The 19,931-nt window shown below is 43.4% G+C and overlaps 1 protein-coding gene across 8 annotated transcripts in view; it reads left to right on the top strand.

Annotated features, from left to right (window-relative positions):
• The first annotated feature begins 201 nt into the window (after positions 1-201).
• Positions 202-19,931, top strand: part of LRFN2 (leucine rich repeat and fibronectin type III domain containing 2) — a 685,481-nt gene continuing 665,751 nt past the window's right edge. For 7 of the 8 annotated variants that reach the window (XM_068232730.1, XM_068232724.1, XM_068232729.1 and 4 more), the window contains exon 1: positions 202-1,015. The gene's annotated coding sequence lies outside the window, so the exon portion shown is untranslated. The remainder of the gene's footprint in view (positions 1,016-19,931) is intronic. The other variant, XM_068232733.1, reaches the window with a different exon arrangement.

Genomic DNA, 19,931 nt, shown 5'->3' with positions numbered 1-19,931 from the left:
TTTTGTTAGCCGATGTAGAATTCCCTGTTGTCCCTGTACAGAGCTGCTCTGTACCTCCTGAATGCAGAATTCATCCTTCCTCCTTCTCTATGAGTCTCAGTCCCCCCCTCCCTCCAAATAGCAGAGCCAGTGACATGCCTCCATCCACCCAACGTTGAGTGTTGATCTGAGGATTTGGCATGTCAGCCAGTGTCTACACAAGCTTAAGTTTCTATTATTATGCAACGGATTATCATCAGGACAGTAGCCTTGCCACAGAATTACAGCCAATCTGCTGGAACACAAGGCTTCTCTCTTGTATTCTAATATGTTTTTTTTCTTCTAGCTCCCTTCATAAATTCTCCTCTACCTTTTTGGAGTACTCATTTCCCTTTTAACTAAAAGTGGCTAAGTGCACCTGGATCCCATAGGTTTGCAGTAAGCAACCTTTACTTTAAATTATCACAAGGGAAACGTTAGAGGAAAAAGAGAGAATATTTTCCCGAGCTGCTTGGATCCCCCTCTCTTCTGCTCTCTCTCTCTCTCTCTATTCTCTCCTTTCCTGAGCGGTGGAGGGCTCTGCCATCTATCGCACTCAAGGATAAGAGCAGATTGCTGATTCTGCCTAAGCTCTTCTCTCCGGCTGCGTGTTTGCATTTGTGTCTTTCCTGCCTGCTTCCAAAAATTGTGCATGCCATGGTCTGCGTTCTGCATGGTTCGCAAGCCGTAAAGGGCTCTTGGTGCTTTAAAAAAGGAATCAAAGGATAGTATTGGTGGCTCGTCGCCTGCAAACCGTTGTGGATAATACTGTACTGGGTGAGGAGCAAACGCAAAGATCCCACCTCGCCTCACTTGCTCTGCTCGAGCTCAGCTGCTGGTTTGTGATTTCTGTTCTGAATTTTCCGACCGTGGGGAAAGAGCAGGACTTGGATTTGCCCTTATTTTCCGTGCAGGATGCTTGGCTTTCCTCAAGCTCTGGCCAAATGCCTTGCTGTTATTCCTTTGGCTAGACAAGGATAAATGCATCTTCCCCAAGGTAAGGCATCCCGGATCCTCATGCAAAGCATTTTTTATTTTGTTTTGTACAGACTGCAGAAGTTTGGGGCTTTCCAAGGTAGGCAGCAAAATGTCAAACTTGCCTTCTTAGAATTGTTTCTTCAGGCTGCATGGAAATAAAAATGACTGCAGCTATGGTATGGTGGCCACTGGCCAGACCTGGACCTGTCCAAGGCTACCTTAACCTGAGCAGAGGTGATAGGTGCAGTACATCTAGTATAGATTTTAGGCTTCCAACTTAGGCAACTGCTTTGGTTTTTATGTATTTTTCGACTTACCTGCAGATAGCAGGGAGGGGTCGAAGGTTTGGCAGATGCCTCTAGACATTGGAAAACGAGCCCTGCCGGTTTTTTTTTACCGTGAGGCTGTGAATGATTAAAGGTCTGCTAAAATGTTCAGGAGCCGTGGGACACCCTCGACCAGTCAACGCATCTCTAAATATTAACCGCCAAACTGATGCTGTCTGCTAACAAAATCCTATATGTTATGCATCCTATGCATTATGCATGGACATGTAAATGCCCATAATGAAAATTTAATATCGCAGCTCTCTGCGTACCTCTCTGGGCAGGAGGTCGGTGATAGATGTTTTTTTTGCTGTTATTTTGGATCGCCGGATACGGCTACTTTGATCAGGCGCGGCTGACATTCGCAACGAGAGCCTGTTTCTTCTTCTGGTCTGTGGGAGGTGGTGATGCTCTGTGGATTTGGCAAAGTCTACTATCTAGTTATTTAATCAGCCTTTCGTTACTGGTTAGCTGCCTGTAGCGTGGGTGCTGCCAATGAATGATACTGGGCGCCCCTTGAGGGGTTAATGATAGGTTGAATTTGCTACACTCAAGTTAAAATTGCGAGGTTGAGGGGAGGAATGGGTTGGGGAGTCGGGTTGGGGAGTCGGGGGGGGGGGGGGGGTAATCTATTAAGAAAAAAGATGGATAATACTTAAACAATCATAAGCAGCTTTGTGAATGTAGGCATTTCTGTTGGGTTTTAGGCTTATAGTTTGTTGGCTCCATAATAAAGGAGTTGATCGGATGTCATTTTTGCAAGTCAGGCACAGAATTCACTGATACAGAATGTACTGAACAGGTGAAGCCCAGATTGAGGCTTACGCGTTTCGACAGCGCAGTCTTCAGAAAGCTAAAATCTAGGCAGACGGGTTAATAGCTCAAACAGTAACCTTATCTGTCACAAAAGAATCAGTTCGAAAGGAAGAAGGGTCTTTAAAATGACCTGCCAGTCCTGTACTGGAAATGTAAGCCTAACCAAACTAGTTCACCCATGCAAATGAATGGTCGTAAGGAACGTAAGGTTAGACATCATTTTTCTTTTTCAGGGTTATTTTTGTGTGATCCAGTTTACAGCAGAACTCCCTGCAAGGCTTGGAGCATGGGAATATGTGATATAAACCTGCAGTGAGTGAAGAGAGAGCATTTTATCGCAAAGCTACAGTCAGTCAGCGCACGATTGGTGTGTATATGTGTCAGCGCTGCACAACCACCCACTGCAACATATACTTTGCTGGACATTAACTGCAATCTGGCCAAATGTCAGGGCTGCCTGGCTGCTATAAGTGCATGCTGTTGATGTATGACCACAGCTGTGTGTATAGTGTGGTGTCACCTAACCATTAGCGATACATTTATGTGTACAGTAAAGGGTCACAATCATTTTATGTCTGTGGGGGTGCAAGAAGCTAAAAAGCACACCTACTTCCACCTGTGTGCATACACACTAAACCAGACACTGTACACAACACACATACACACTACACCACAAAAATACACACACATACACACTATACCATACACACTAACACACACACACTACACAAACTACACACACAGACACTACACACACAGACACTACACACACACACACACACACACACACTACACACACACACTACACACACACACACACTACACACACACACACACATATATATACACACACACACACATATATATACACACACACACACACACACACACACACACACACACACACACACACATAAACACACGCTCACACACACATAAACACACGCTCACACACACATATACACATACACACACACACACACACACACACACACACACACACACACACACACACACACACACACACACACACACACACACACACTATACCACAAAAAAACACACCACACACACTTTAACATGTTCATGCACCCACACACATATGCCATGCACATGCTTGCACACTCTCTACCTGACACAGACACACACACTATACCATGCACTCACCACACTGTGCACCCACGTTCACACACTCTGTACCACAGATGCACACTATAACATGCATGTAGCACACAAATGGACAAGTATGCATAAACACTTTAAAAACTTAAACATTATGCCATGGATTCACATTAAGCCATATGCTATACACCAAACACACACACACACACACACACACACACACACACACACACACACACACGCATATGCACTTTAAACACACACCACAGACACACACTATACACACGTACAGAAAAACACACACACTATTATACCATGATCACAGAGCACATGCAGATGCACTTCACACACACACACACACACACACACACACACACACACACACACACACGCTGCTACCAATCACTCCTTGATCAGAATGCTCTAAACCAATGGAACATGAGATGTAGTTGCTATGGGTTAGTGAGTTTTATATATGTGACATGATGCCTTATTCAACACACCCAGTGCTGTGGCAATATGCACATTTGTCAGACAAGAACTGTTTTGACAAAACGAGCAAACCACAACAGATTATGTCATTTACTAAATCCACGATACACAATACTTTGATATCCTGACCTGCCAGTATTCACACAGGACTGTGCAGCACCATTGAGTATATATGATGCCTAGGCATGTGCATTTGCCCTGTATCCTTGAAATGTATTGATCAAAGCTGTGGCTGAAGCATTGAGAATTGAGACTGTTTTGTACTTGGCTGATTCATCTTGAACATTGCTTATATACAGATCAGAATGCTGTATTATCCGGTGTTTGTATGCATACTGCTCAGTGGGGTTCCTGCAGAATATATACAGCAGATTGCTTTCTGGCAATGTTATTTTATTTATGTAAGGCTAGTACCTTGGCTGTCAGACTGGGATGCTCCGGTATCTCCATGTCTGCAGTGTCCTGATGCGCTTTCACACAGTGAAATTGAACGCCCAGCGCTTATTCTAATCAGATTACAGAGCAGATTGTAAACAGTGGCAAATGCCCTCCTGCATTCGCTTACTCTAGGATGAAGCTGTGGGTGGGCAGTACAGGCAGCTGCCCAGGGAGCTAGAATTGAGAGGGGGCTCCATACCACATCTTATAAAAAAAATATTGCAATTAAAGAGAAATTGTGGGCAATGAAATGATTGTATCAATATCAAGAATATAAAGATAATTTATCATCAGTTACAGTAATATAATTGCATTAATGGAATGAAGCAATCATTTATTGTAGTTTATTGTAATGATACATGTACAGGGAGGAGCAATAACTGCTCAGGTAAGTTGGTTTAGTCCAATGATTGTGCTTTAATGTACCCCCTGCAGCTATATTGTATCAGAACTGCTGGTCTGTTGGGTAATGTAGAATATCGAGACAACACTGTCTAATGAAAGCAAGTGCACAGATAACCAGCCAGGGAACTGAAATAAATTGAGCCAATTTTCGATGTTGGATCTGCCAATAATTAAATGCTTAGATAGTGAATGTAGGGTGGTGACCTGTTTTCCAGGATCTTTTGGGAAAGGTTGAATCCAGCATGGATTAGCTGAGCGTCCGAGAGCACTTAGCATTATGCGACGGGATTCCCTACCTTCTGTGATGTCATTGCCCTAATAGTGAAATACCGTACCGTTTCACTGAACCAGGGCATCACAGGGGGCGGGGAAATCCAAGGGAATCCCACCCCTTACTCCTTACCCACTGGTAAGCCTGCAGCTAAGCGGATGGGCTCCAGATTGCCCGTTAGCAATTGTTGCTTGTCCAGAATAGGGCATAGGTTGAAAAATTCTGATAGAAGGAATTATGGTTTATACCAGAAACTCTACATTTAAACCCTGAAAACGCCCATCCCAAGGTGCACACCATTTTTAAGTTGACTACCCAACTTCCACCGTTTCAAAAATGAGAAATGCTGGCTAAATCAGCTCTTAATCTACTGGACTTCTGTATAGGGAGCACACTGGGACTGGGGGTTCTTTACCTACTGGCCAGCTGTATGGGGAGCACATTCAGGACTGGGGGGTCTTTACCTACTGGACTTCTGTATAGGGAGCACACTGGGACTGGTGGTTCTTTACCTACTGGCCAGCTGTATGGGGAGCACACTCAGGACTGGGGGGTCTTTACCTACTGGACCTCTGTATGGGGTGCACACTGGGACTGGGGGTTCTTTACCTACTGGACATCTGTATGGGGTGCACACGGGGACTGGGGGTTCTTTACCTACTGGACATCTCTATGGGGTGCACACTGGAACTGGGGGTTCTTTACCTACTGGCCAGCTGTATGGGGAGCACACTCAGGACTGGGGGGTCTTTACCTACTGGACCTCTGTATGGGGAGCACACTGGGACTGGGGGTTCTTTACCTACTGGCCATCTGTATGGGGAGCACACTCAGGACTGGGGGGTCTTTACCTACTGGACCTCTGTATGGGGAGCACACTGGGACTGGGGGTTCTTTACCTACTGGCCAGCTGTATGGGGAGCACACTCAGGACTGGGAGGTATTTACCTACTGGACCTCTGTATGGGGTGCACACTGGGACTGGTGGTTCTTTACCTACTGGACATCTGTATGGGGTGCACACTGGGACTGGGGGTTCTTTACCTACTGGACATCTCTATGGGGTGCACACTGGAACTGGGGGTTCTTTACCTACTGGCCATCTGTATAGGGAGCACACTCGGGACTAGGGGTTCTTTACCTACTGGACCTCTGTATGGGGTGCACACTGGGAATGCAGGTTCTTTACCTCCTGGACCTCTGTATGGGGAGCACACAGGGACTTGCAATTCTTTACCTCCTGGAGCTCTATATGGAAGCACACTGGGACTAGGGGTTCTTTACCTACTGGACCTCTGTATGACGTGCACACTGGGATTGGCATTTCTGTATCTACTGGACCTCTGTATTAGGAGCACACTGGGACTTGCAGTTCTCTATCTACTTGACCTCTGTATGGGGTGCACACTGGGACTTGTAGTTCTTTATCTACTAGACCTTTGTATGGGAAGCACACATGGACTGGCATTTCTTTACCTACTGGACCTCTGTATGGGGAGCACACTGGGACTTCCAGTTCTTTACCTACTGGACCTCTGTATGGGAAGCACACAGGGACTGGCATTTCTTTACCTACTGGACCTCTGTATGGGAAGCACACTGGGACTGGCATTAATTTACCTACTGGACCTCTGTATGAGAAGCACACTGGGACTTGCAGTTCTTTACCTCCTTGACCTCTGTATGGGAAGCACATTGGGACTTGCAGTTCTTTACCTCCTGGACCTATGTATGGAGAGCACACTTGGACTTGCAGTTCTTTACCTACTGGACCTATGTATGGGGAGCACACTGGGACTTGTAGTCCTTTGACTACTGGACCTCTGTATTGGGCATCCACTGGGACTGTCAGTTCTTTACTTACTGAACCTCTGCATGGGGAGCATGCTGGGACTGGCAGTTTTTTGACTAATGGACCTCTGTATGGAGAGCTCACTGGAACTTGCAGTTCTTTACCTACTGGACCTCTGTATGGAGAGCTCACTGGGACTTGCAGTTCTTTGACTACTGGACCTCTGTATAGGGTGCACACCAGGACTGGCAGCTCCTTAACTACTGGATCTCTTTATGGGGAGAACAGTGGGGCTTGCAGTTTTCACCTTTTCGACCTCTGTATGGGGAGTTCACTGGAACTTGCAGTTCTTACCTACTGGACCTCTGTATGGGGTTCACCCTGGGACTTATAGTTCTTTACCTACTGGATCTCTGTATGGGGAGCATGCTGGGTCTTGCAGTTCTTTGGCTACTGAACCTCTGCATGGGGTGCATACTGGGATTTGTATTTTAGCAGATGTGAAACTGTTACAGGTTGTATATATATTCAATTATCTGCCTCTGGATCTTGGTGGGTTGTGTAAACTTGAAGCTGTGGTCCATTCATCTCTAGAGATTTTGCATGACGAATATGCTTTCACTTTTAGGCCATAAGGTATAAAAAAGGCCTTTAGGTTCAAAATTTCCTTTTTTTTTTTTTTTTATTCCTAAGCTCTCTGACATTTATGTGCGAGCGATATACAGTATGACACAAAGCACCTGTTGGATTTCTGGATGATCGCTGCATATTGTTAGTTTATCGGTTTCAAGGTGTTATGCTGGGAATACACGGCTCGATTCTGAGCCATTTAGATGGCTCGATAGATACTTTCCGACATGTCCGATCTCCGGCCCGATCATTTCGCCGCTCGACTCCGCATTGAAGACAATGCAAAAAGAAAAGAAAAACGCGGAAGATAAGAGAATCACCTGCAGAATCGAGCAGGGATGGGAATTGATCGAGCGCGAGTATCGAGCGGCAAAATAAAGCCGTGTGTGCCCAGCATAAGAAAATAGGCAGAAGGAAATGAGAAGCTATAAGGACAGCACATATGGTAGAATTCAGAGACTTGAAGTGATATTATCATAAAATTTCATTTATACTCTAAAGCAGTGGTCCTCAAACTCCAGCCTCCCAAGACTTTTTCACTGCCCCCCCCCCCCCCCCAAACACAAAATATATAACTTGTAGATGTGGCCCACTGCATCTTTAAATATCGGCGCTCTGCATGTAGAATAGCCGTGCTGGCACCGCCCAGCCACATACTGTAGAAGCCAGCAAGCAGTCATTTGCTGGCTTACAATCCAATTCTGCATCAGGTGATAACGCTGTCCAACTGGATGGCTGGTTGTCACCTGGGTATGCTTCACTGTCTGGTGCACAGAGATGCTCTTTGGACGTCGCAAGATTGAATGGCTGCTGCTGGGAGTTTTTCTCCTGGCATGATTGGGGGGAATCAATCAATACCTAGATTCAGTGTAATGTTTTTCAACATCATTTAACCTCTTGCCGACCGCTCCACGCCAATTGGTGTGAATGCGGCAGCAGCCCCAGGACACCTCCATGCCGATTGACGTGAATGGCTTCCTATGGGGCTTGCAGGATCTCCGCTCTGATGACAGAGCTCCGCTCTGCCTTCAGTCTTCCAGCGGCGATTACCGCTCAGAGACTGTTAGACGACGAAACCGCCGTCTAATAACTAAGTACAGCGCTGCGATCTAAGGCTCTGTAGGCAGGAAAGGGATCGGCTGTCATAGGCTGAAGCCTATGGCAGCCGATCACACTGATTGGCTGGTGGGGGGAGGAAAGGAAGGAAGGAATATACGGTAAAAGAAATAAATAAATAGTTACATTTATTTAATGAAAGAATAATGTAATAGATATTTATTAAAAACAAACAAACATTGGAGGAGCGATCAGACCCCACCAACAGAGAGCTCTGTTGGTGGGGAGAAAAGGAGGGGGGAATCACATCTGTGCTGACATGTGATTCCCCCCTCCCTGCAGTGAGGCCTTAAAGCTGCAGTAGCCTATTTAATAAAAAATGGCCTGGTCACTAGGGGGGGTTTAACATCACAGTCCTTAAGTGGTTAATGTATGTTCCAGACCCTCAGCAGTCTGAAGTATGTTGACCTGGCAATTGACTGAAAAAGTTTGAGGACCCCTGGTCTAAAGCATTAAACACAGCATAAAATTAACAGCTGAAACCATCTGACTGGTTTTCAAGGGTTAAATCTCATGCTTTACGCTTCATTTAGCTGCCAATTGAGAGAACTTTATCTCCTTTAGTTGCTCACTAGTTACTTTTCTAGTAGTATATCCGATTCTGCTTCATTGAGGTGCAGATACACATTCAAAAGGCATGATCTTTCAGTGTTTTATATTAATTTCTTAGTGTGTTTAAAGTTTTAGAGGAAAAACTTTTAGCTTTTTAGCACTGTGCATGTTCAGGGACAGACGCAGAGACATTGCCGAGAGCCGGGGGAAGACGGGGCCAGAAGGTTCGGGCGTGTGTGCGGGCGGCGTGCACGGCGAAGTAAAGACAGACCTAGCCCGTTTTTAAACGGGCTAAGGTCACTACTACGTATATAATTTAAAATACAGGTACACTGTATTTTAACCCACTGTAAAACCCCTCCTGAAGAAACCATCACTAGATCCTGATTCTGTAACCAACTACAGACCTGTGGCGAACTTACCATTCCTATCAAAAGTTATCGAGAAAGCAGTCGCCAACCAGCTAGAAGCCAGGCTTACAGATAACAACATCTTTGATACTTTTCAGTCAGGATTCAGGAAAAGGCACAGCACTGAAACAGCATTAGTCCGAGTAATGAATGATCTACTTACTGCAAGGGACAAGGGTGATTGCTCAATTCTGATTCTTCTTGACTTGTCAGCAGCATTTGATACTGTGGACCATGAAATACTAATCCAGCGACTGAAGAATTACTGTGGCCTAAGGGGTACTGTTCTTAGCTGGTTTCAGACCTTCCTATCTGGCAGGACACAGCAAGTATGTCTGGGCACACACTACTCTAATCCAGTGCCACTTGCCTATGGAGTTCCACAGGGTTCTGTACTATCACCATTACTCTTTGCAGTCTACATGCTCCCACTGGGCAAAATAATCCAGAACTATGGTTTAGGATACCATTGTTATGCAGATGACACACAACTGTATCTGTCCTTCAAGCCTGGCACCCAAGACCCATCAGCATCCATAAATGCGTGTCTAGTGGATTTACAAAATTGGATGAACACCAGCTGGCTGAGGCTGAACCCTGACAAAACAGAGGTGTTGGTGGTAGGTGGTCCACATATGATGGATAAAGTTCAAAACGCTCACCACCTCAAACTAGCAATTGGGGGAGATACTGTACAGTATAAAGACTCTGTGCGAAACCTTGGGGTGATCCTGGATGGAAATCTAAAACTCAGACAGCAGGTATCAGCTGTCGTCAAGTCTTCCTTCTTCCATCTAAGAAATATAGCGAAAATAAAACACCTTATCCCAGCTGAAGACCTACCTGCCCTGGTTCACGCATTTGTATCCTCCCGCCTAGACTACTGCAACGCCCTGTTAATCGGATCTACAGATAAGGTTCTGCGCCCCTTACAGCTAGTACAGAATGCTGCAGCCAGACTCCTAGCCAATGCCCCCTGCAGCTCACACATCACCCCAGTACTGCAAACTCTTCACTGGTTGCCAGTAAAATGGAGAATCAATTTTAAGATCTGCCTGCTGACATTCAAGGCTCTACACCACATGGGACCCAAATACATAGCGGATCTATTGGAACTTTATGCCCCTCCACGCACCCTCCGCTCTGCCAACAAGATGAAGCTGGTTATTCCCAGGATACACCTAACATTTGGTGCTCGGGCCTTTTCCTATGCAGCCCCTACTCTATGGAACTCACTTCCACAATCAGTACGAGAGGCTCCTTCTCTGGACAGCTTTAAAAAAAGGCTAAAAACTCACCTCTTTTCCCTAGCCTTTGAGACTGCATAATGCAGGGTCACAGCGCTTTGAGTCCCCAGGGAGAAAAGCGCTATAGAAATATTATTGTTATTGTTATTGTTACACTGTGTTTTCGGTCTCTACTAATTTTTAGACTACACAAAAAATGTTGCTGAAAAGTATTTTAGAATCTCATGTAGGTGCTTTTGTTTTGGTTGCTATTGTCCTAAAGTTGCCTTAGCAGGGCATACTGGGAGTAGTAGTCCTTCTACTAAATATGCATTCTCATTTTTTCATGCTGGTAATTGTAGTGCGCTAACACCTGAAACCTCCAGTTTGCTAAAATTATTTTGTAGGAGTACATGGTACAATTTTTCATTTTTTTTTTCTTTTAGATAATTTAGTTCGATTATTCTGTTAGATTGAATATTAAGATTTTTCCAACATGTCTGATCGGATTTTTATAGAAAAACAGGATAATCGTTTGTTTTCTTGATCGGAAAAATATATTTTTTTCATCTTTCATTCGATTTGATCGTTTTGGTCGAAAAAATGGGAAAATCGAATGTTTTTATTGTACCGTGTATGGGTACCATTAGATTGTCTTTAGGATTGAAGTTGATGATGGTCAGGATCTATTCTATACCATCTGGCTGAGGTACTATTCCAGGCAATGCTGGTGTTTGTAGTTCAGCAGAACGTCTATATTACAGGAAATGATGGAGCAGGAGAGCTGCAGCAGCACACAGCTGGCTCTATCCTATTATGTTGAAGGATAAAAGCAGTTTCATCGTTCTGAAGACACCTTTCAGCTAAAAATCCGAAGTGTTTATGTTTGCTGGCTCTCCCTCTTGGCGCCCCCTTGTAAAGCTTCAGGAACTGCAAGGCAAAGAAAAACATTTTTCAAAGCCATTAGCAAGCTTAGCCGTTTTTGTATCAATTTTTTTTTTTCTGGTGAGTTTGACCATTTTGACAATATCTGCACCCCAGAAGGCCTAAAAAAAAAAAAATCATCCCGGAGTGTGTGATGGGCGCTGGATGTGTGTGTGGGGGTTGACTCAACTAAGCCTCCTCTTCTCTTTCCATGCGCTCCATTCCAACTTCTAAAGCTACATACTCACGTCGCGAGTCGCGACCCAGTAAGGTGGATCCCAGCGACATCCCATGACGACAAGCGCTCCCTGACCCATCTTCCGGCCGGTAGGCATGTGCGACATAACGCAACGGCACACGACTGGCGCAAATGAGACTTTAAGTGATCGCAGTACTTTGCGCAGGAGTCGTCGGGGAGCTTAAAGGGAACCAGAGACGAAGCACTCTTGTGTATTTTACCATATATATCAGTAAGAACATTAGAGAAAACACTTACCATGCTCTCTGTTTCATCCTCACTGCTAAAAGTGTCTGTTAACAGCTGTGATAAGAATCCCGGACTGAGCATTCAGTCTGGCTTTGCAGGGAATAATTATTGCTGAGTGATTATAGCAGAGCCACAAGGGGGCAGGCTTGGGCTTGAAAAGACACCAGAGAAGACAGACTCCGCTATAATCTTTCCGTAGCAAAGCTAGACTGAGTGCTCAGTCGGGGATTCTTATCCGAGGTGATAACAGTCAGATTAAACAGAGAACAATGAAACAAAGAGCAGATTAGGTGTTTACTGTCATGTTCCCACTGATTTATAAGGTAAAATACAAGAGGGTGCTTCGTCTCTGGTGCTCTTTAAAGATCTGATCCGCCGTGAAGGTCGCTATCGCCGTGTAATGCTAAACAACGTTCACATGATCACGCGCCTGCCCTGTACCCACTTCTCGAGATCACGGAAACAACCACTCATCACTCAAAAAATCGCCGGTTGCCGGGGAAATCGTCGGAAGAATCGCGAGCTGCGTATGGGCCTTTGCACTTCCGCCTTCAGAGTAGAAGTTCCGATTTAGAAGGTGTGAGAAGATGGAGCACATTAGAAGGGAGCAGTGATGATCGTAATCAGTCATTACGATTATGCAAAATTTTGCATAATTTTTCGCACTTACACTTATACGTAATTGCAATTTGTAAATTCAATTGATTTCGTATAGTGATTCTAGTGATAGTCATTTTTGCGTAATTTTGTGCCGACTTTGGCAGTGAATAGCAAAGCCCCCATATATGGTAGTGACACCAAAATGGCTACATGTGTGAAGGGAAATAGTGGGTACAAGTCAAAAAAAAGAATTTACCAAAAAGACCTTGTAGTTTTTGAGAAAATCGATTTTAAAAGTGCAAAGAAAAAATGTTTTTTAAACAAACAAATGACAGTTTAAAAACCATTTTTCTTTGCATATTTAAAATCGATTTTCTCAAAAAAGGACATTGGGCTTGATTAGACAAATAGCATGCCTTATCAAAGCTAGCATGCCTTATCAAAGTTAACGCGCCTTATCAGAGTAGCATAGCAAACTTATGCCTGCTAATTGGCAATGACGAGAGCTCCACTCTTCCTGCCCTGAGCCCCTGCGGGTTCGTAACGCTCGCTATGCTACTCGCTATGCTACTCGCTATGCTACTCTGATAAGGTGTGTTAACTTTGATAGTGCATGCTAACTTTGATAAGGCATGCTATTTGTCTTAGTGAATCAAGCCCAATGTCTTTTTGAAACATTCTTTTTTTGACTTGTACCCAAAATTTTTCTTAAAGAGACTCTGTAACAAAATTTTCATCCTTATTTCTTCTATCCTATAAGTTCCTATACCTGTTCTAATGTACTCTGTCTAACTACAGCCTTTTCTAGCTGCACAGTGGCTGTGTTATCTCTGTTATATGATCTAATCTTCTCTCCTCTATCGGGTCTGTCGGGCTGAGGCAGTCAATCTGGAATGTGCTGTGCTGCTTGTGACTGGATAGAAGCTATACACACCCCCTCCAGGCCCCCTGCACACTCTGTATGACTCACACACTGAGCTCCTCTCAGCCTATCACTTGCTATGTCTTTTGTTTGTAAACACTGCATAAAAATGGCAATTACAAGCCAGGATTGCAGCAGGGAGTGGCAGAAACAGCCCAGAGGGGCCCAGGAGAACATAATGAATAGAATGGTATGCTTTTTATTGTAAGAAAGTACAGATTATCTTTAACCTATGTAGCAATTTTGGTAGCAATAGCATGTATGGGGGCTGTGCTATTAACTGCTAAAGTCGGTACACAATTTCACAAAATTCCGTGCAAGTTATGCAAAATTATGAAAAAATTACAATTACATACTAAGTTTTAGGATTTTCCCTGAAATTTTGCATTACGATTACGATGCATTAATACAAATTTCAATGCGAAATTTCGCATTAGCGGAATTTCGACCCACCACTGGAAGGGAGGCTGCATAGGTGAGTTAACAACCACATACACAGTCCCCGCCCCCAAACAATTTCTTTTTTTACGCGATATAGAAATTCTGAATGGTCTGTAACTGTGTGAAAATTCAAAGACATACCATTTTTTACAATCCATGTCTTTCAAGTGTTGCAGCTGATTGAAGTGAGTTAAGCTGAACCGTCTCTCCCTCAGTATTACCACCAGCGCAAGGCCTATTATTAGACCTTCCTTTACTGCTGATAATTACCTGCTGAAGCACACAGTCACTCAGGCAGGCATGCACGGCTGCCGCGCCGCAACCGGCGGCAACGCTATTCCCAATGCTGAACGTGCCAGAGGTTTCCGATGAGTCAGTGTCAGCTTTGCTGCTGAATGTCACAGCCTGTCACAACACAGGTCAGTGACGCTGCCTTTATCACAGCTATATACCACCCCCGTGGAAAGAAAGAGGAAATAAACCTCTCGTGTCAGACGTATGTTTCAGCTGCATAAATGGCAGAGAGGAGGGAAGGGAGGGGCAGAACCAAGAATTCACACAGAACTCCAGTTTAATGGGAAACTCTATAGTCCCACGGATCAACTTGACTGGCTCATTGAGGCCTGGACTCCACAAGACCTGTGAATAAACTTTGGTATTGGTGCCAAGACTTTAGCATCAGATCCTGCAAGTCCAGTAGGATATGAGGTGAGGCCTTCATTTTGTTTTTCAGTACCTCTCTCAGATGTTTGATTGTATTGACATCTGGTGAATTTGGAGTTAGTATGTTCTTTATCAAACCACTGTAGTTTCCTCTATCGTTCCATGCAAAGTAAATAGAAGCCCAATCAGTTATATCTGATGGATAGTAACATAGTAACATAGTTAGTCTGATTGCAAAAAAAATATCCGTCCATCAAGTTTAACCAGAAGGAAAAAATACAAACAAAAACAAAAAAAAAACAACCTCAACCATCACATATCTGAGTTAATCCAGGGGAAGATGAAAAACCTTACAAGGCCTGGGCCAATTAGCCTTAAAAGGAAAAATTCCTTCTCGACTCCAGATTGCAGTAAGATAAATTCCTGGACCAACTTTCCTGGGAATTGCCTAGTAATTATAGCTGTGGATGCCATTCTAGTGCAAGGAAAGCATCCAATCCCTCTTTTAAAGAGAACCCGAGGTGGGTTTGAAGAATATTATCTGCATACAGAGGCTGGATCTGCCTATACAGCCCTGCCTCTGTTGCTATCCCAAACCCCCCTAAGGTCCCCCTGCACTCTGCAATCCCTCATAAATCACAGCCACGCTGCTGACAAACAGCTTGTCAGAGCTGGCTGTGTTTATCTCTATAGTGTCAGTCTGCTGCTCTCCCCGCCTCCTGCAGAACTCCAGTCCCCGCCTGCATCTCTTCCCTCTCTGCTGATTGGAGGGAAGGGAAGGGGGCAGGGACCGGAGCTATGCAGGAGGCGGGGGAGCAGCTGAGACTGACACTACAGATGTAAACACAGCCTCACAGTATGGCTGTGATTTATGAGGGATTGCAGAGTGCAGGGGGACCTTAGTGGGGTTTGGGATAGCAACAGAGGCTGGGCTGTATAGGCAGATCCAGACTCTGTATGCAGATAACATTCCTTAAACACACCTCGGGTTCTCTTTAAAGTGGTCTGAATGTCAGTATTTCTACTTTGCTCTAAAAGATTCCTCACAGCTTGAAAGCTACTATCCCAGAAACTTTGTTTTAGCAGAACATAACTAAAATGGTTAAACAAAGCAGGTTGTCCTGCTATTCCGCTTCAAACCACATCCAAACTGGAGATAACAGTATCTTTATACACATTGAGCTTGATTCACAAAGTGGTGCTAACTGTTAGCACGCTTGTGAAAAGCCCTCTATCACGCCTAAACTCAGTTAGGTCGTGATAAAATCTACTTGCGCGCAAAGTCTCACGCGCAAAACGTTGCGCACACACAGCGGGGTGCACACAAAACCCCACGACACACCCTGGTGCGCCTATAAGTTCACATGAGGTGCGACCTTAACATCCTTATAGGCGCATCGGGTGCGCCGTTTTCGACGCACTTCGCGAGCACAAAGTTTTGCGCGCAGGACTTAGCAAGTTGATTTTCCAAACGGTGCTTACCTAGTTAGCACCCTACTTAACACGCCCAAAGTCTTTAGGCATGCTAACTAGGTTAGCAGCACTGCTTTGTGAATCAAGCCCATTGTATCAACATTGGAATGTAAACAAACACAGTGTAACAAGTGAAAAGGAGCTCTCTGCAAAGCCCTCTGTGCTTCAAGTACACAAAAGACTCAGATTGCATTTAAATGCCCAGGGGAGTAAATATACATACCCCCGCTGCTACCACTGCTGTACGCGCCCCCGCTTATTTGTGCGCTCGTTCACGTTGCCATCTGCCCGCCAGGAGATCAATGAATGGGAAAGCAATTCCTAATCATTGATCTAAGTCCCCGTAGCAATGATCGGCGCCTTCTTCTATGAGAAGCTGCACGATCATTCCAATAAATAAAAGTTTCCCATCCTCAGTACACTTCCTGTAAGCATACATATTTCGCTTACAGGACGCATAAAAAAAAAGACTGAGGCCATCTTGTGGCCAAATAGTAAAACTACATCTAAAAGCATTTTATTTTTTAATGCAAAGACCTGTTTTTACATTTTAAATTAACCCCTTACCTCCCACACTCCCCAATAGTTACCAACATTTATTTTTTTTTGTATAAAAATAAATTAAAATACATTTACAATTATAAAAAATGCATAAATAGTTTTCTTAGGGACTGAACTTTTTTAATGTATGTTAAGAGGGTATAATACTGTTACTTTATAAATGATGCATCTTTATTTCCTAATAAAATTGTGGTGCCAGACATTGTGATAGGGACATCATTTAAATGGTGTAATAACCGGTACAAATGAGCAAATAAATTACGTGGATTTTAATTACGGTAGCATGCATTTTTTAAAAATTATAATGGCCGAAAACTGAAAAATAAGGATTTTTTTTCCAATTTTTTTCTTATTTTCCCATTAAAAAATGTTTAGAATAAAATAATCCTTGGCATAATGTACCACCCAAAGAAAGCCTAATTAGTGATCACAAAAACACTTTTAACACATTTCATTGTGATAAGTAGAGATACAGTTATTGGCAAATGAATGGAAGGAGAGCTGAAAGGTGAAAATTGCTTGGATGCTGAAGGGGTAAAACCCCTCAGTTGTGACGTGGTTTTAATGTATAATAAAAAGCAGTTTGAATAAAATGCAATGACAGCTCTTAGGACACAATAAACTACACTTTGGAAACTTGTAATTTGTAAACAGGCAATATAACTTGTGCACAAAAGCAAATATGATAATTGTATGAGTAATAAAAAGTAGGAAAACACGTTTTTATTGAATGTTATGTCGTAGTTTCAGACCACTTTAATATAAATATAGAGTTTGCCATAACTACTTCCTGAGGTAAGATATTCCAGATTTTAACCACTCTCATTGTGAAGGACACCTTTCTAAATAGTGTCAATCGTAATAGAAAGTTTCTTTGTCGTAAATTGTTGCGTAATTTTCACAATTATGATCTTGATCATAGAGACAGCTTTGCATGTAATCATGATATTGCATGATTTTCACAAGTTACATAAAATTATGTTAATGGAAATTGCTAATGAAATTTGAACACTTTTTCGCATAGATAAGTGTATATGTGAAATATAATGGCAAGGCAGTTTCTAGGCTAAATTGCACCAGGGCGAGGATGTAAAAATTGAGCCCTCTTCCCCCCCACCCCCATGGACTCGCAAACCGTTACTCTTTAGGGACAGTCAAACAGCCACAGGTTACAAGTAGATCTGCCTACTTACTAGTGACCAGCCTCTCATCCAGGAGGAAGCAGGGACCAGGAAAACACACATGCGAAGAGAGCCTGTAAAGCCGACTCCTTCATGGGCGCCGCATTTTGACAGCCTGCAGTACCGCTACAGGACATCAGGTGTCATCACGCGGTGGTGACGTGATGATGGTCACCTGACGTCTGACACAGGATGCCCAGGAGGAGTCAAGGTATGTGATTGCGCTGGTAATCTTCTTTCTTCTTCCATTTGGCTGCACCGCCCATCACCAGCTCCCTAGCGTCACCAGCTCCCTAGTCCTTCTGCCTGCGCCCACCTTCTGCTACTTGCTGTTCTGCACCCAGGGCGGTCGCCCTGCTCGCACTGCCCAAGAAACGGCTCTGAATAATGGGCACACATGCGAAAATTCTCTTTCCTCAAATACATTGAAGTGAATGGGTAGGAGAAAACACATTTTCACTTGATTAATATTTTGCAAAATTATGAGTCAATGCTAAATAATGCATTCTAATAAAAAAAAACAAAAAAACATTTGTATCGCGCTTTTCTCCTGGCGGACTCAAAGCGCTAGAGCTGCAGCCACTAGGGCGCGCTCTATAGACAGTAGCAGTGTTAGGGAAACTTGCCTAAGGTCTCCTACTGAATAGGTGCTGGCTTACTGAACAGGCAGAGCCAAGATTTGAAACCTGGTCTCCTGTGTCGGAGGCAGAGCCCTTAACCATTACACTATCCAGCCACTAAGATTGTGTAAAAAAAATGTTTCATTAATTTGAAATTTGAAATTATTATTCTGCATCATAACTGTGTATTTTACTGCACAATCACTACTATGCAAAATTTGATTTTATCACTACTCACAGAGAAATAGCTTATGATAAGGTTTCAGTACTGGAAGGTTCAGAGGGTCATTACGTCTGTTAATTTTTCAGTTCAGCAAGGCAGAATTATCATGGCTTAAACTTTCAAGGAAACCAGAGATTAACGTTTTGGCACAAAATAAGCCTATCCCCCGATAGATTTTACAAAAGAAATACTACACCTGGTATTTTCACTGCTCCGGTGTGCTGTTTTTTTTGTGTGTTTTTTTTTACTAAATCTCCATGCAAAACACAGTTCACCAGAAAAGCATATTATTTAGTGCAAAATGAAATCCCCATTTCTAAAAACCTCTTATGACTAACAAATATAGATAACATTTTTTTTTTCAGTATATCCTTACATTAGCAGCTCCTCCCATCTCACCGCAGCTCTCTGTGATGCTGTGAATATACAGAACAGGAAAGCAGAGCCAGAAGGGGGCAGGCTTGGGCTTAAAAAGACATCAGAGAAGACAGACTCAGCTATAATAATTCCTGAGCAAAGCCAGACTGAATGCTCAGTCGGGGATTATATCAGGGCTGTTAACAGGCAGGCTGAGCAGTGAAGAATGAAAGAGAGCAGGGTAGGTGTTTTCTCTAATGTTCCCGCTGATATATATGGTAAAATACATGAGGGTGCTTTGTCTCTGGTTCACTTTTTAGGGTTGCTTTAAGAAAATCTAAAATGGGGGACCTGATATCAATAAAGGGGAGTTGCTAGAAGCATAAGCATGGCTGGGTCACAAGAGTGGGATCAGAGTTTGGATTTTAGACTTTTGGTGATAGCAGAAGCTGCACATCAGGTTGTTGTCTTGTCTAAAGGAACCCATTAACGGGACAATTTTAACCACTTCAGCCCTCAGTCGTGTTTCACTTTATGCATCCAAGCAATTTTCACCTCCTATTCATTCGCCTATAACTTTATTACTACTTATCACAATGTACTGATCTATATCTTGTTTTTTCCGCCACCAATTAGGCTTTCTTTGGGTGGTACATTTTGCTAAGAGCTACTTTACTGTAAATGCATTTTAACAGGAAGAATAAGAAAAAAACTGAAAAAATTCATTATTTCTCAGTTTTTGGCCATTATAGTTTTAAAATAATACATGCTACCATAATTAAAACCCACGTATTGTATTTGCCTAATAGTCCTGGTATTACATCATTTAAATTATGTCCCTATCACAATGTATGGCGACAATATTTTATTTGGAAATAAAAGTGCAT

Source organism: Hyperolius riggenbachi, chromosome 4 (assembly GCF_040937935.1).
Source record: "Hyperolius riggenbachi isolate aHypRig1 chromosome 4, aHypRig1.pri, whole genome shotgun sequence".
In the NCBI taxonomy this organism is placed as follows: Eukaryota; Metazoa; Chordata; class Amphibia; order Anura; family Hyperoliidae; genus Hyperolius; species Hyperolius riggenbachi.
The sequence above is the reverse complement of the archived record's forward strand: the minus strand, read 5'-3'. Positions and strand labels throughout refer to the sequence as shown.